Source organism: Rhipicephalus microplus, chromosome 2 (assembly GCF_043290135.1).
Source record: "Rhipicephalus microplus isolate Deutch F79 chromosome 2, USDA_Rmic, whole genome shotgun sequence".
In the NCBI taxonomy this organism is placed as follows: domain Eukaryota; kingdom Metazoa; phylum Arthropoda; class Arachnida; order Ixodida; family Ixodidae; genus Rhipicephalus; species Rhipicephalus microplus.
In genome coordinates this window covers 257691400-257709388 of record NC_134701.1, presented here as the reverse complement: position 1 = coordinate 257709388, position 17989 = coordinate 257691400, and the positions used below count along the sequence as shown (strand labels likewise).

The 17989-nt window shown below is 44.9% G+C and overlaps 1 non-coding gene across 1 annotated transcript; it reads right to left on the bottom strand.

Moving 5' to 3' along the window:
* Positions 1 to 374: 374 nt before the first annotated feature.
* On the bottom strand, positions 375 to 447 carry TRNAS-GCU (transfer RNA serine (anticodon GCU)). Its single transcript has one exon. It is a non-coding gene; the product is annotated as a tRNA-Ser (tRNA).
* Between the last annotated feature and the right edge of the window lie 17542 nt (positions 448 to 17989).

Sequence of the window (17989 nt, the reverse complement as noted above, 5' to 3'; positions counted from 1 at the left end):
AGGGGAAATCGAATTAGTTAACTATCCATGATTAAGCATAACACCATGTTCTGTCTGTCCATCTTCACAGTGGTCCTTTGTAATGTTTCAATGCAGCACTTTCGCTTATTCGCCACCCTAAATAAGGCACACTATGGTAACTGTATCCGTACAGTATCTTCTTCCCAGCTCCATTTTCACGTTGATCGGGTTTGATATGAATGCGAAATGCGATTGATTGATATGTGGGGTTTAACGTCCCAAAACCACCATATGATTATGAGAGACGCCGTAGTGGAGGGCTCCGGAAATTTCGACCACCTGGGGTTCTTTAACGTGCGCCCAAATCTGAGCACACGGGCCTACAACATTTCCGCCTCCATCGGAAATGCAGCCGCCGCAGCCGGGAATCGAACCCGCGACCTCCGGGTCAGCAGCCGAGTACCTTAGCCACTAGACCACCGCGGCGGGACGAATGCGAAATGCGAGCCGATATATATATATATATATATATATATATATATATATATATATATATATATATATATATATACATACAATTTCTTCGTGCTCAATTATGCTGTCGTAAGATAGGGGAAGCTCGAAAATGGTCTTAGCGTCTCCCGGAGTATACGCAGGGGGATCACAGTGGTTAGTGTACTCGTGTGTGGTCGAACAGCAGCGCCCCTCAACAATAAAAGATGCTTTTGCTCCTATACTGGATTACACCCGGCCTAATGACACTTCACAGCCGATAAGCGACTAATCCTTCTTTACACTTACGGGAAAGACGTGGGTTTGCTCAGCCGTGCTGTGAGAAATGGGCCAGATGTTGAGTGCGAGAAAAATACTACCGAAAGAGGAACGTAATTTCGGAGAACTAAACATGGCCCCCAACATAAAGCCAACCAAGAAACTCGAAAGGTTTCGATTTATGCTGAATACAAAATAAAGCCTCAATCACATTATGCACAAAAAATAAATAAATTACACGCCGAGTTTCATTAGAAGTTTTGTCGACAAACGAGAACATTCTTAATTTTGATTTTCAGGTAATAGCATAATTGCTAGTAGGAGAAAGTTGAGTTTTTGTTCTCGCTTTCATAAAGAATGAGACAATAACATCACCCGTTATATTCACACGGAAAGTGTCGCATTAGCTCAATGAACATATATACAAGACATAGCTTGTATCAGTAAGATATATGTCTCCACCACTTCAAGCCTGAAACCTCTCGTTTCCGTCAGAGGTGCGCACAGTCAGTGTAGTGTGAGTACTCAGGATAATAGAGACGGGTTTCGAAGCTTGCCTATAAATAATCGAAAACACATTTGGAAGATGCGTGCTTACAAGCACATAGTTTCGAGGATTGGCGGCCTCTTCTGGGGGCCAATCCCCGAGCTTAGAGGATCACAGAGAGCGTTCACTTTATCCCACAACTTGCTTGCTTTTTTGTTCATTTTGCTCTTTTAAGTGCACCTCTAGATTTAAGCAGAAGAAACTTGCCTTCATCTTATAATCCAGTCGGCGATTCAGGTGTTGTAGTTTTAGAAAACGAAAAAATAAAGAACAATGAAAAAATTGATACATACGTAAACGGAATTTAGAAGGGCAATAAAAAGAGGAAGAAAAGTGATCTGTGGTATAAATGCATGCAGCTACTAAAATGGCCTTGTTCAAAACTTTTTGCACTATATTGCAAACAAAATTACACGTTTAAACGAACTGTAACTGAGAATTCCGCGCATCTGCAAGTAAAAAAATGGCTCACTTTACTTACAAATTCACATCAGTAACATAAACTGCTGCTCACAAAGATGCTTACCTATATATAATGATTTTGCTCATTATTTAAACTGCCAGACAGAAAGTAAAGACTAGAAAATTCTTATACGTAAAGAAGATGATCATAGCATGAGCTATCCTGTATTAGATGTAAAGAAGGGGGGGATAAACAACAAGAGTGAAGGCAGGGAGGTTAACCAGGCACATGCCCGGTTTGCTACCCTACGCTGGGGGAATAGGAAGGGGGCATAGATGAGAAAGAGAGGAAAGAGAAGAGAAAGAGAGAGAAAAAAACAAAAAAGGAGGATTGTCAGTCAATCGGCTGGCGCGTATGCAGCGGTGGCACTACACAAAAGTTAAAGGTGGTCACGTAGGCCTGTAGTCCTCAAAAAGCACAAGACAGCTTTGACTGCTTTTTGAGCCGCCGAAAGGCGATGACGGTGTTCCAGTAGGATCTGCACAGAGAGTGGCCGATCGTCCAATTGTCGCAATGCGTCCGAAAGCTTCTGTCTTTCAGAGGCAAATCGAGGGCAATGGCATATCAGATGGTCGATGTCTTCTTTGGTGCAGCAGACGTCGCACTCCGCATTGTCGGTCAATCCGATGAGGGTTCTATATGCTTTTGTGAAGGCAACCCCCAACCAAAGGCGACAAAGAAGTGAAGCTTCACGTCGACGAAGTCCGGATGGAGGTCGAAGTTCCAGCCGAGGGTTTCTTTGGTATAGTCTCGTATGTCTTATGCTTGGGGTGTTCCACTCCTGCAGACTCAGACTACGTGCCAGGTGACGAAGTTGCTTTGCAGCGTCAGTCCTTGACAAAGGAATCGGAAGGGTGTGTTCTTCTTGGTGCGATGTGCGAGCCGCGTTGTCTGCGGAATCATTGCCACTGATCCCACAGCGGCCAGGAAGCCACTGAAACTTGACCTCGTGGCCTGTTTCTGTGACGTGGTGAACAAGCTTGACAACTTCGTAAGGTAATTGTTCATGACAACCTCGTCAAAGGACTGACTGCATGCTCTGCAGGGCTGGTTTTGAGTCGGAAAACACAGCCCACTTGCTCGGTGTTTGGGATTTGATGTACTCTAGGGCGCCACGCAAAGCCGCAAGTTCTGCCGCTGTGGACGTAGTGGCATGTGACAGTTTGATTCGCAGAGTGATTCCTCTAGCTGGAATCACCACCGCACCACCAGAACCAGATGCTGAGGTTGAACAATCGGTGTATATGTGCACGTGGTTGTTGTACATTTCGTGCAGATGGCTCAAGCTCAATTTTATTAGGGCTGATGAAGGCAAATTTGATTTTTTCTGTATTCCTGGAATTGAAACACGCACTTGTGGAAGTGTCAGGCACCACGGAGAATACACCAGTTTCTCAGCAGGCGTAAAACCTGACGTAAACGACGCACGATGAGCACAGACAATTGCACTAAATTTCGTGCGGGGCCTCTCAGTAGCGAGGGTTGCCAAGTGGCGGGAAGGATTTCTAGCATGTTGCCTGAGGTACGTACGCATCGTTTCAATGGTGATGTGCGTCATGATCGAGTAGTCCTGTGCAATGGCAATTGTTTCAGCTGTCGATGCCCAGCGGGGTAAACCAAGGCATATCCTAAGCGCTTGGGCTTGAATATTTTGGATTGTGCGCAGGTTCGTTTTGCACGTGTTAGATATAACAGTTAGGCTATACCATTGGAATCCAGTCAATAATATCTTGTACAGCTGTAACATAGACTCGACAGACATTCCCCAACTTTTCCCAGCAAGAAACCTGAATAAGTGACAAATGGCAGTCAGCCGCTTTTTCACGTAGTTTACGTGGGGTGTCCAAGACAGGTTTCGGTCGATTAGATGTAAAGAAGAGCACACATAAAGCGTGCCAGCCCAGTGTTCTAGCACTGAGCCACGCGCCACTCTGGTGCTTAACACGAGAGTAAACACGGGGTGCACGAGATATTGAATGTGCATCTAACGCTCGATAATCACTTAAAGTGGTTCATAAAAGCTAAAAGACTCCATCAATGGTAACTGGTGGTCACTGTTGTCACACTCATGAACAACTCTACTATTGTATACGAACAACGTTTTCATGCGGACCCCGAGTATAAGCGTGATGAGAACTCTTTTTCACAAGAAACTGTAAATTAACTAGAGCTTGAATCACTTGCCCAGGTCTAGAATACATTTACCATGCCAGAAATGCCAAAATATAACAAAATACAAATAATAAAATCAAGCATCGTGCTTTTGATATAGCAACTATTGGACAGCCGAATTACTCCCGGTTAAGATCTTGAAACAAAGGGATGAAAATTCTAATGTAACAGCAAGAAAAGGAAGGATTGAGAGTCACAATCGAATGAAGAAATAGGTCCTGTTTTTTTTTTTTAAGAAAGAATGCTCACTCTTGTCAGTTTGAGTGTGACAGCACGTCATCGAAAATGACTGCCGAGTCACATACGCTCTTTTTGTGCGAAAATTACCATAGTCCTCACCGACAGCTGGTCAGTGTGAACGACAGAAGAATGCTGAACGCAAAAAAACATTGTTCAAAAATAAGGGAGCAGGAAACGAACAATCACACACCACAAAACAGCTGCTTCTTGATGCAATCGTTTGTAAGCTCTGAAAAATGACTAACAAGAGATTTTAGTACCGATGGATTGTTGATTGAAATGAACTGTGCTTATTTTTATGCAGCGAAGAAGGCAGCGCTGCTTTTAGGTGCAGGAATTTCTTTTCTTGTTCTGATAAAAACACTTTTTTACATTTAAATTCTCGATGTCGACTTCGGTTAAGGTTTAACGTAGGAATTTATTGCGAAGCAAAACGCAGTATAACACTCAAAAATGTTTAGAGTATGTATGAAGTTAGAAAAACGTTTCTGAGACCTTTTAGTATAGTCAAGAAAGCTCAAGCTAATTTTTCTGAGGTTCTTCTTTATGGGCGTTAAAATACTCTTCCAGCTCTTTCGCTCCCGTATGGCGTGTTCTTCATGACTTTAACTTCACAAGTATAACATTGCTACTACTCATTTTCCTCTCCCGTTCTCTCGAACTTCCTTCATTCTTGCAGCGTTCACATAGTTTCTCTGTGCAGCTTGAGTAAACAAATCTTATAATTCCTAAACGTAGATCTAAACGCAAAAAAAAAGAAACTGCGCTTCAACTATTTACCGTAACTTGTTACTAGCGTCTTCGAGAGCCGTTACAAGCTATAAGGTCAGCGCAAGAGGATTACTCGGCTGCTGCTTGACGCAGCTGTCGGAAAAAGATTCCTTCTTCTGAGTGAGACGTGTGCCTAAGCGCAAGCGACAGGACATACGTCAGTGCGAATCGCGATACAAAATGAAATGATGTGTCAAGAAAGTAGCAATTAGTACCCGACAAGTGATCAAATCAAAGCCAGTAAAAGGAGGTAGAAAAATCAAGTGACCAAGAGTTACATATTTGCGAGGCCAAGACGAAAAAAGAAAAAAAATTAGAGGCGGTCAGGTGAATCCTGCGAAGAAGTCGCGAACGTCTTGCCGTAAAGGATGACGCTGCTTTGATCGTTGCGAGCGAAAAATGAAAAGATGACGGCAAGTACTGAAGCGCAGCTGACAGCTCGATCCAGCCGAGCTCAGCTTGGGCTGCTTGTGATGAGGATGACAGAAGCGGATGCTTCCTGCATCGTGCCTGATTGCGTACACTCGGGAATAATGGCGATCACAATACCTCGCTTCTCAAGTGTCCCCCTAAGACTCATGCTCAAGACGGCTAGCTTTACGCTACCAGCGTAGCCACTATAGACGAAAAATACTGATGCACACAACATTCGCAGAGCAGAATGGCGGCGCTGCGGATGGGTTGTGTTGTCTCGCGTACAGTACATGCGCACTTCAGCGTAGCCAGGAGGACTCAGTGCTCTAACTGCGCGCCGCTAATAAAACCCTATCCTGAGTTATTGCCGAAACATTCCTGGCTCGTTACCTGATGAAGCTTCCAGACTTACAGAACACAGGCATGCTCCCGAGTAGCTTGTGTGCATAAGACCAGGCACGTAACAAATCGGATGAGAGGGTAAAGGTTAGTCGTGACTGACGCGGCAATCACCAAAGCCTGGTTTTGCGATGAATTCTGCTCTACGATTCTTCGTCTGCACTTTGGCTGTGCTTTCGAGGGCTGAACACGTCAACACTCTTATCGTAGTACCAGCACTGGTTAGCGTACAGAACTCGTACCGTAAAAAGAAGCAATTGATTAGTTGTTAGGAGATCGAGAAAAAGATAAGCAAGCGAGAGTTTATTGCTGGCAGGAGTAGCTAGCCAGCTTAGTTACATGTTTTACATGTAATGCTGACATTCAGTACGGCAAAATAATGTCAGTAAGAACGCGAAGATAAACAAGACACTGCAGCCAAATATTTCTGTAAGCACTGTTTCTCTGTTGTATACAGGTGGTGCGTTCCCTTTCACGCTAGCTCGTTTCTATTCTGAAAAGCTAATATTTGAAAACAACCGTGAAAGTTCACAGGTGTTTGCTGGATACCAAGCTCAAGATGCCAGAACGTGTTATAGGCGTTCCGAATAATAGCAGGATCTGGTTTTTGTAGTTGCCACAACAATTAAACGCAATGCGCATTGTTTTCATTTTATATTGTTTGATTTCACTGTTTTCGCTGCTACTTTTATGTGATTGCCATAAACGAGCTCCTATTTGGGCGCATAAAACCACTTTCAAGCGACAGCATCGAATGACTGACACAGCAATTGCGTAGGAAAGACAAGCATTTAAGAAATTAGCGCAGCTTGCATTGGAGCCCCAACGCTGAATAGATGTTCGTGGCTCATCAAGAGTAGAAAAAAACTGAACAAAAAGAAGCAAATACTGACGTGCTATTGCGATATGCAGATAAGCAGTCTGGATTTACTTCGTCGACTCATCACCACGTCTTATTCGACTCTTCTCTCTGCATCTCAACCAACGGGCTCAGCGCAGTGGTGACCATTCCAAGTCGTGCCAGATGGCAGGCAGTCGAAATTGCTCGCGATTGATACAAGGCATTCAAGGAGGACATTCAATGCCTGGTTAGTCCTCGATCATGGTACCAAAGAAAGCACAACAATGATTATATAAAAAAACAAAGGCAAGGAGATGACACCGACATGAGAGGCTGCGTGTAATCTAATCAGATGACATGATCTGTGCTTTCGCTGATGCCTGCTGTTTGACATACGAGGGCCACTTTGTAGTGAACGAAAAAAAAAGGTAGGCGTATCACTTCGACTTCTTCCTATTGATGGCGCCTATGTCCATATGAGACCCGCAGCCCTCCTCTTTTCGCCGCACCCATTCTTCCTCAGAGTGTTGTCCTGAACGGAGGGAGGAAACGACAGAAGCAATATAATTAAGCCGTATAGCTCAGAGGAGCATGCTCGTCGCCGAAACATACTGGTTGTAAGGAGGTGATAGGAGAAGGAAGTACGGCCCACGCCAGTTTTCGAAAGTGGCCGCATGCAAATACAGTGGACTTTGGCGCTGACTGATCGCTGGGATGCTGGAACCGCGTTTGACGGCCACAGACACCCAAGACTCTACTCTCGCTGTCTGCGCGCCCCAGTCGTGCAGCAGTGCAGTTGGTGGAGCGTATACTGCGTATACCACGCGAGCCGTATACCGGCGCGGCGCCGAACGGATACCGAGACGGTGCGCGCCAAGGATGCCGCTGCGAAACGTGCGCAGCGAGAAGTGGACCCAGGAATGCGAGAGCGGAAAGCGGCGGAGAAGCGTGGGCGGACACGGATGCTGCTCCTCGGAGCATTCACGGTGTGACGAAAATATTTACGGAGCTTCGCCCACCTCACCATCGTCCACTCTGTGGAGATGCTGGAATTTCTTTAGCATTGCTGTTCCTGCTTAATGAATCACCACCAAAAAGGTAAAAAGTCTCTAATTGTGCTTTAGTCATTTATTGAAAGGTTGCCTATAAAGGATAACCTTCAAATGAATTATGAACTATCACCTCAAGTGTATTTTGCCAAAATGAGCATCTGTCCCCTCTCTCGCATAAAATGCTTTCGACTTGCTGCCTTCTAGATAACGTAGCATTTGACTCGCCGTTACCAAATACACATTTGCTACGCTTATGACGATGGGGCGAAGAAAGGCGAAGAAGTCACCAGTGTAACCTATTCTCTACATTTGCCTCGCTCAAGTCCACCTGTCATGTCACGTTGCGAGGGCATATATATTTGCACGTGCTGCCAGAGATCGTGCCCCCGTCCCCGCCTACCTTGTACTGCTAGCGCACAGCAAACGCGCAGTCCGAAGCACAACGTATAAGCGAAGTGGAAAGTCAGGGAGAAAATTACAACACACTGCTGGGGAAACTTGCAGCAGCTTCAACCGGCAACCAATTGGGCGTCAGGCGCCGGGTGTCCCCAAGAGAACACGAGCGCATAGCAGGCCCCACTGAAACACGTAGAACAGATCGAGTCCAGGCCAGTGCCGGTCAGACTAATCTGCTAATTATCGCCTATACTATCCTCCCCTCTTCAGGGTAGACCAGAGAACGCGTGCCGTGCAAAAAGGGCGACATAGCAGAGCAAACTTTCACGCCAAGTCCACCCACCACCAGCGGTGATCATTAGTGACACCGACGGCTGTCTGAAACGTCAACGAGGGAGTGTCGTTACCAGGTGCTGACGCCGGTGCTTCTAGCTTTTGAATCACGCCAGTAGAGAAGCCAGGACGATTTCGAGCTAGCCCGGTATGCGCTGTTCACGTCGGACCTGGGAGATTTGTGCGTGAGCGCTCGCTCCGTCCCCCCTCGGCACGCACTGGCACGGAGAGCCCAATTGAACGAGTACTGCGAACGAAGAGGACAGGGGAGACGGCACGGACGGGCTGACGACCTTTCATGGCCAACGCGTTGGTTGGCATCCCTCATTGTTCTGACCAGCCCTCGGGGGGGGGGGGGGGGGGGGCTCAGAACCCGAAAATTTGCTGTATATATGGACACTCCCGGCTGGGTTTCACCGTTGGCGTCGAGGTCGGTGTCGATGTCATGCACCGTATACGTATACTTATCTATATATATGAAAACGTGAGAAAGAAAAAATCACAGAAAAAAAAGACTCCAGCACGTGGAATCAAAGTTGGGACTTCCACTTCGTAAATGCGTGGCGTTAACCACTGAATGAACCACCGGGAGGCCTTCTTTTTCTTTATTACCTTGCATATCAAGACTTCACATTTTGCATATTTACATATTGGTCAAATACAAGTGCGTCACGAAATACACCCACAGAATTCAGCCACCGAGAGGTACCACCTTCAGCGTTCAAACGGCAAGCTATTCATATCTACCACTTACCGCTGTTGGCGGGAATAGGGCGGCAAGTTATCAGGCTCACAAATGCCACTACAATCGTTGCACAGCCTCCATTTGCGAAAAGCGCACTCTTTTTAGACACAGCGAAGTAACAACTTTGATTGGTATGTGGGGTTTAACGTCCCAAAACCACCATATGATTATAAGAGACGCCGTAGTGGAGGGCTCCGGAAATTTCGAACGCCTGGGGTTCGTTAACGTGCACCCAAATCTGAGCACACGGGCCTACAACATGAAGCAACAACTTAGACGCTTATTCGCGTTAATCTGCACCCGTGAATGCGTTTAGTGCGTCCTTTTTGCGTGAGAAATGCGGTGCGCGTTTCGATCTTGTTACCATTCTGCGCGTGACCTTCGAATTTGTTGCTATCGCGTTCGTTGCTTCGCCTTTGTGGCAAAGTTGTTACTTTTTTTTCTTATTCTTTTTCCCTGTCACCCTGTTCTATGTCCATCTTTCACATGTTCTGGTGACTTCACTACCTGTGGCGCGTAGTGAGCAGTGACGGCGGGACGATGCTTGAAAGCAACAATTTCGTGGCAAGAGGGGAGTAAAGATTGGGCTGGCATAAAACTAAGTAAATCACAAAAGAAAGTAAAATAAGGCATGAGTAGCGGAAGGCGCTTTTATCGCAGCCTCCCATGCTTTGCGATGGGTGAGTAGGCAGATTGCCACCCGAGGGCACGAACAAACCTGCATGACACAGGCGCGGTGATATTGAAAGCAATAATTTGAAAGCAATAATTGAAAGCAATAATTTGGTGATATTGAAAGCAATAATTTGTCAGCGTGGCGTATCCACCGCGCAACCCGTCATTTAGCCTCCGAGTTCAAGTTAGCCAGGCTGTTTCCGGCGTCACCTTACGGCTCAACCAGTACGCTCTCTATGCGCTGTACATTCGCCTATGCCCTGACGCGATGAGACACTTGTACCATGTTCATGGTTGCTTGTCGTATCTTACGTGCACTCACCGACCGCAGCGATCTAGTTTTGGTAACCACGACACCCTTTAGTTATACTTCGTAATGTAATAATGTCTGAAATCGCACCGGCCATAACCATGATAGGATAACGAGGCATGCTGTAGTGTAGGGCTCCAAAAACTTGGCCATCAGGCATTTTTAAACGTGCGCTAACAATACACTCTACACGGACATCTATCATTTCACATACGTTGAAATGTGACCGCCACGGATGGGATCAAACATACAACCTTCAGACCAGCAGCCGAGAGCCGTTACCGCTACACCTGCGTGGCGCTTATAGTCACGCATGCTCATTTCTCATCTAATTAGGCTTAAAAGAGGTACGGTGCTAGCTATGCGTTGCCTGTGTTAACGTGTATTTGCACCAGCAGCAGTTAAAATACGTTTAGCCTTGGACAGTCCTCCTGGAAAGGCCGGCGGGATTGCAAACATGTCGTTGCATAGAGCTTGAACTTAACAGGTCTAATTAATATCATAGGTAAAAACTGATAACTATGAAAAGTAAGCACGGTGGGAAGGACAATTTAGTTAGGTGGCACTCCCATGGTGGTGCTCTACAGCTGCTTTATTGACGGGTGAGCTTCTTAGTATACTGTGACATCAGTTCTGCAGCTGCCATCCTATATTGTAAAGAACCATGTAATCGTCTTTGTTTTGACCATACCAACAGGGTGTATGTAAGAGGTCAAGTTGTCACTGAGACTTTCAAAGATGTTGCTTTTTTACAATTAACGCAGTGTCGATTGTTCGCAAAGGCAAAGCAAAATGAACCTCATATTATCGCAGCAATAGTTAGAGTTAACAAGTGCTTATTGCGGTGTTTAAGTTTATAAGCGCTCTGTTCAAGGCAACAAAGTTCTCGAGCAAGACCGGTGACAGAACTGTTCAACAACAGGCAGAATCTTACCGATGTTGGCGACGTTGACACAAAAGCATCCTGCGAATAATGGCGGCGAAGATTCAACGTGGCCTCATTTTTTGCCGTAATAAAAATGGCTGTGGCTTCTTGTCCTTGTGCTGCAGAACATCTGGTTGGCAATCCCCGTCATATTTTTTTTTCCATGTAACATACGCCAGGTACGCACGTAAAAGCCACGGCTTCTAACGATGTTAAGAGGAGGCACATTTCAAGAAAAGTGAGTTGAAGCAACGTTGGTGCGCTGCAGTGAGTTGCTGGCAGGTTACAAGTAACGTCAACACTCCTTCAAGAAGTATACCTATACACACAATGCAACAGCAAAAGAGGCAACGTAAACATTGACTATCGATGAAAGATTGCGCTGTGATGGAAACAAAGATATACGCACACAAAAGTTACCTGCGCATGGCCAGAAAAGGCAGTGCCACCTGTAAAACTCAAGCACACATGATCTGCAGGAAAGATAGTGTTATCCCACGTGTAGTCCACAAAAAGATGAAGGTGCAATTTTATACAAATACAAGAGCGCAGAAATGAGCCTTGTAGTTGAGGCCTGTGATGTCAATATAAATTGAATTGCACGTTGAGCCTCGCTGCCTCTGGCCCTCCTCCGATGATTATTGACGGGGTTGGGGGCCCCGACTGCGCCCTTCAATGATGCCTTTACTCAGTTGCACAAGTGCGCACTCTGCTTGAAATGCAAAGTTGAGGCGATGCACATTTCGAATGTAGGGACCCCTCGTGTTTCATTGTAAGTACAGCTCTTTTTTTCAGCGTTATTTCTGAAAAGTCGGAGACAAAAAGCAAGCCGTTGGAGGAAGCGCAATGTATGACGCTTGCACTTTCATTTTTGCGCCTATTGCGCAGCGTCTTGTCCGTTCGGGCTCGACCAAGAAGAATATCAAGGGGTGAAGGAAAACTGCGTTAGAACTTACCGTGCACCTCCCCCCTCCCCACCCCTAATGCAAAAAACACTGCACTCATCTTAGCTTGCCAAGCAATAAAAGTAAACCCGTAATGAACCATGTACGTTAATCGACAGTTTACACCATTTTTTTTCTGCAACAGCTGAGGCACTAGAACATGAATACCCACGGCTTTGATTCTATGTGCACCGATGTCACCAAGCTCAAATGGACATCAACGTTGATGGACCTATTATAACGACCCGCAACACCCCCACACCCCGCTCGCAAATTTATATGCATACTTTGACTTGTAACTCGTTTCTTTTTAGCTAACTTTCCTTCTTGGTTTCATTTTTATTTTATTTCACGGCGCTAAATTTTTTAATAAGCTTTGAACTTGACACCGTCGACGTGTTCACGCTCTGAACTTGCACTACGCGTGCCAGATAGACAGCGAATACAGCCTTTAATATTGGAAACGAAGTTAGAAGGGGAGGGGGGGGGGGTCAAGAAAACTTGAGGGGTGAAACCTTCCTTAGGTTAGCGGAACGTAATGTCTCAGTGTGCAGGCTTGTCTCCTGGGTTCGCGCACGACATTTCAATTGATTCGGAGGGAGTAAAAGCGGTTCTCTTCACGCAGCCATAAAAACAAGCCAGTTGCGCTCGCCTGTGTTCTGTGAGTCCCCTTGGTCTCCGTCTAAATCGCACTGAAGCCTATCCCAGCCTGTTAGGAATATGCATTCAAACCAGGCAGTCCCCCCTCCCCTTTTTTTCCAGCCCCTCACTCCTGCCGAAGCAGCAGAGCACCGTTGTCTTCCGTAGTGTACCACCTAACCTTCACCCGGTGTGACGGACAAGGGACAATGTTTCTATAACTAGTGGCTGTCAAGGCTTCAAAATCTGCTCCTTCGCTTCCACTCGGTCCTTTTCTTATTATGTCTATTCTCCTGGGCTTTTGTTTCTCTGATGAAGTCATACGCAAAAATAACAATGATTGAACTTGCACAGTAAGACAAAAGCATGCGAGTAAAGAAAGATATGGTGATAAGATTTTGTAAAACCTTCAGTGCAAAAGTTGAAACCTTCTTTTTTTCTTTAGTTAGCACGTTGGTAGCCGTGCCCTCTACAAAATCGTAAAATCAGTGATATTACGTATGGGCAATTGCAGGCGTGGCGAGAGTAACTACGAAGGTCGGGTGGATTACATGGCAGTTTTTGCTTTCAGTACGAGACCGCGATATTGTACATAAATAAGTCGGTCGCAATCTGCATGACTCGTGATCAATCAGTCGTGCAAAAGCCCGTTACACGACCCAACGCTCAGCGGGCTGCTTTCACGTTAGAGCCGTCAACACCTTTTTTTTTCAAAACGTAAATGTGTTCGCACGTTAGTGGGCATGCACATGCGCGCGTGAATGTGTGTGCGTGTGTGTGTGTGTGTGTGCGTGTGTGTGTGCGTGTGTGCGTGCGTGCGTGCGCACGTTCCTAATCCCGGGCTCACGATTATCGTGAATTAAACTCTAGTGTCCTCGCATTACTTTATTATTTATGTTGATGTGCCAGTCGTTAAGAGACAGTAATTGTCCTGAAAGCAGTGCACTCAAGAACCAATGTAAAAGCAAAAAGGCAGCATAAGATAGACGTATTTTAGTCTATATATATATATATATATATATATATATATATATATATATATATATATATATATATATATATATATATATATATATATATATATATATATATATATATATATATAAACTGCATTTTGAATAGCAATCACTTACCAACTAAACATAGTTGAATGGTAAGGTAGCCTAAGGCTGGCAAGAGCTATTCTGTATGTTGTTGCATCCTTCGATTACGAGCTTAACTATAACAAAATCAAGCGTCCACGCACACATTTTTAGAAATCTGCATCAGCTACCAAATTTTAACGCAAATACGTTAAAAAGCTTGTTTCGCAGAAATTCCGGCGTTGGGCGTCACTGGTTGTGAGCGAAATATTATAACATTGTGCGTGAGCAAAAAATCTAGAAAAATGCAAATAAAATAAATAATATTTCCGGGTCCGAGTGAGCATAAAACACACGCTGTTTGCATGACAAGCAGGCGTTTTATCACATAGCCACGTATCGAACTTTAGACCAATGAATCGAGAACTGCCGAGGGATCTGCAGATGCTTTTAAATTTCCAGCAGAAGTTGCAGCTTATCATTTGAGAACGTCTCATAGGAATACATTGAATGACGTGGTGCTGGGAGCACTCCGAAGTGCATTTGGACAGATCCATTTAGAGTCGTCACTAAAATAGGACACATTCCCAAAGTCTGAGTCAATCCAATGTCTGTCGTGAGCTTTTCGAGATTTTGCACAAAACTAGCCAGTGTTCCCAATAAGAAACTTTTCTTCAATGACAGAAGGGGGGCATGACATAATTTTCCAGAGCTTTCGAGAACACTGTGCCCTCGATGATAACGAACATGCCCGTGAATCTGCTAAAACATCTCATGGAAGGGATGCGCAAGAAGACATTTCGTTATGAAGAGTCCATGCAGCATAAAAGATTCGCTTGTTCGCACATGATATAACGCATTCAGTGTGGAATATGACTGGTTTTCTGCACACCCGCTTTCACAACTTGAATTCGTCACTTCGAATTCAGCATCCACCAGGTATATCCCGATCCGAAACAACAGTACTCCGCAGCCTGCACTTGCATTGCCATTTAGGAAGGGTTTCGCTTACCAAATAGGAATGGCAGACAGTTCTGCCTGTAATTACTGTAGCAGCATGAAAACCATTGTACACATCCTTAGTTATTGTCCTCATTACAGCTCTAGTAGACAACAGCTTTCACCAATGTTAGTACGGCTCAATGATCGGCTGCTTTCCAAGCCATAACTTTTGGAGCCGTTAGGGTAGCAAACTGGACTTAGTCAAGTTCGCCTTTCTACTTTTCTAATATTTTTTTTCTTCTCGTAGCCAGTCAGTGACGAAGGCGCTGCTGAAGTTTCTACGGCCAATCGAATTCGCTGAACGTATATGACTTTCCCATGCTTGATTGTGTGCGTGTGCGTGTGCGTGTGTGTGTATGTGTGTGTGAGAGAGAGAGAGCTTTTCTTCCTGTTTGTCTGATAATGTATGTATGATAATTGTGCGGATAATGCTGAAAAATGATAGTTCGTCCCCCCCCCCCTAACACGCCCGCCAACAGCGGTAAGTGTTAGATGTTAGATATGAATAGCTTGCCGTTTGAACGTTGAAGGACGCCCCTCCCGGTGGCTCAGTGGTTAACGCTTCGCATTGACGACGCCGAGGACCCACGTTCGATACCACGCACCGGAGCCTTTTTTTCTGTGATTTTTTTTTCTTTCTTGCGTTTTCATATATATAGATACGTAAACATTTACAGTGCATGACATTGACGCTGGCGGCAAAATCCAGCCCAGAGTGTCCATATAAATATATAATTGCTATCGCAATAAAAATAAAACTTCAAAGAAAGAGGGGCGGTGCAAGAGAGCTGCACATCGGGGCATTCCGCTCTTGCGCTTCGTAATGAAAGCCATCCTGCACGTGTGACCAAGAGATCTTAATTGATAAAGCCAGGCCGGACGTAGACAGAGAGAAACAAGGGATAGACTGTGCAGTATAGCGTCTTTAACGCCGTAGTTTCTGCAGTGAATAAGGACGGAGGCAGCAGTTCTCGCTGGTCTGCGGCAACATTATAGCCCGTCGTATGGTACTCGTCATATGGGAAAGTTTAGAGGTGCGTGTCTGCATGTTCATGCGATCCGGGCCCAACCACTCAGGAACTCCTTCAAAAAATTTTAGACAACCAAAATCAAATGGAGGCCAGGCTTGCTAATATTGAGGGCAAAATTCAATCTCTGGCGGACCAGTGTGGGAGGCTCCTTGGCCTCGAAAAAACCGTCCGCAATCTAGAGCGAACTATCCAGTACCAATAGCAAAGAATAACTACAATGGAAGATAAAGCCCGAAAGAACAATTTGATTGTATTCGGTATTCCGGAAGCTGAGAACGAAACGCGAGAAGATATACAGGATAAGGTGCTAAAAAGCGTATTCACTAAACGTCTTGGTGTCACTGTGTCGTCCGTAGAGCGAATCCATAGACTTGGGCGAAAAAAGGCCGATGAAGACAGACCTATTATTATGAGGCTATATGACTACAACGAAAAAATTGCGATATTCAACCAGTGTAAAAAATTGAAAGGATCAGAGATCAGTATATCCCATGATTACTCGCAGGAAACTCTTGAAAAACGGAGGTTACTTTGGCAATCAGCCCAAAAAGACAAGAAAGAGGGAGCGAAAGTCAAGCTTGTTCACGACAAGCTCAATAATAATGGTACAATGTACACGTGGGACAAGCAGTCGAATGCTCGGGCCAGAATTCGCAGTAATAATGGAACTGCTTCGTGGGATCGGGACTGACAGCAGGCGACCAATGGAATTAAGCTACTAAACACAAACGCCCGAAGTGTCGTAAACAAGCTTGAAGAATTGTAGTGCGTATTGTTACAGCATGATCCACATTTAATTGCCATAACTGAGACATGGTTAAACGAAGACATTACGAATGACGAAGTATTTCCCAGTTCATACAGTGTAATCCGTAAAGATAGGGCAACGAGAGGGGGTGGTGTGGCATTGCTGATTAAAGGTTCCATCAAGTATGAGCAGTTACCCCTTTTAGATGACCACGAAAGTGTTTGGTGCAAGATATTTCTTGACGAAATAGCTCTAATAACTGGCGTTATTTATAGACCCCCGGAAAGCCCGGTCGAATTCATTCAAAAAATAGATGATCACTTAACAGCCCTAACTAGTACCAAAAGCCGGATAATTATTGTTGGGGATTTCAACTTGGCTGGAATAGATTGGGAGGCACGCAATCCTGGGCCCTTAGAGAAGCCTCACGCGGAATGCGTATTGGAAACTATGGCAACACTCAGTCTTATTCAGGTAGTTGACAGCCCCACGTGAATACAAGGACAGTGCCAGAGTTTGCTGGACCTCGTATTTTTGTCAGAGGAAACGTTTCATTACACAGTCGAAATTGAGGAAGGGATCTCTGACCATAAGATTGTCGTGGCCACGGTTCAAATTGCGAATAAGGGCGTAGTAAAGAATCCGATTGTGAAGGTTTACAATTTCAAACGCGCTGATGACACATCCATTCTTGATCTACTAGAAACTGCTCTTGATAAGATGCCCAGAGGAAATAACGTTCATGAACTTTGGGAATACTTTACACTTACCGTGAGTGAATGCTTATCTCGTTTTGTGCCGAAAAGAAAGAAATGCTTACAAAAAACAAACCCGTGGGTTAATCGACATATAATTCATTTGAAACGACGACTGCGCCGGGCACGACAAAAAAGACCGAGAAACCCCACTGCCATCGCTACGCTTAGTACCGACGTGCGGAAGGAGTTAAAAACTGCTAAAAAGCATTTTGTTTCAACAACGTTGGCTGATTATTCGAAAAATTCACCTCAGAAGTTCTGGAGATACTTGGTTGGGTCAAAACCGGCTACAACCACTGTACTTTTAAATGGAAACATTTGCAGTGATCCAGTTTAAGTTGCTGAAGCTTTTAACAATTTCTTTAACAGTACATATACTAGCCCGACGGACATGGCGTCGATAAGTCAAGAACATGGTAGCCATTGTGAAGATGACATTGTTATCTCTAAGGAAGGTATAATTGAATTGCTTTTAAAATTAGATGTCAAGAAGTCTTCAGGGCCTGATAAAATACCAAACGAGTTTTTAAAGCGCTATTGCGAATGGGTTGCATTACTTTTAGTCAAAAATTTTGCCTCCTCATTGGAAACTGGTGTTGTACTGAGTGATTGGCTGCTAGCAAGGGTTGTGCCTGTGCCCAAAGTTGGAGACAAGCTGATGGTTGAAAACTATCGCCCCATTTCCATTACATGTACAGTGTGTAAACTTTTAGAGCATATAATTGGTAAACATCTTGTTGCGTACTTTGAAAATAACAACCTCTTTTACA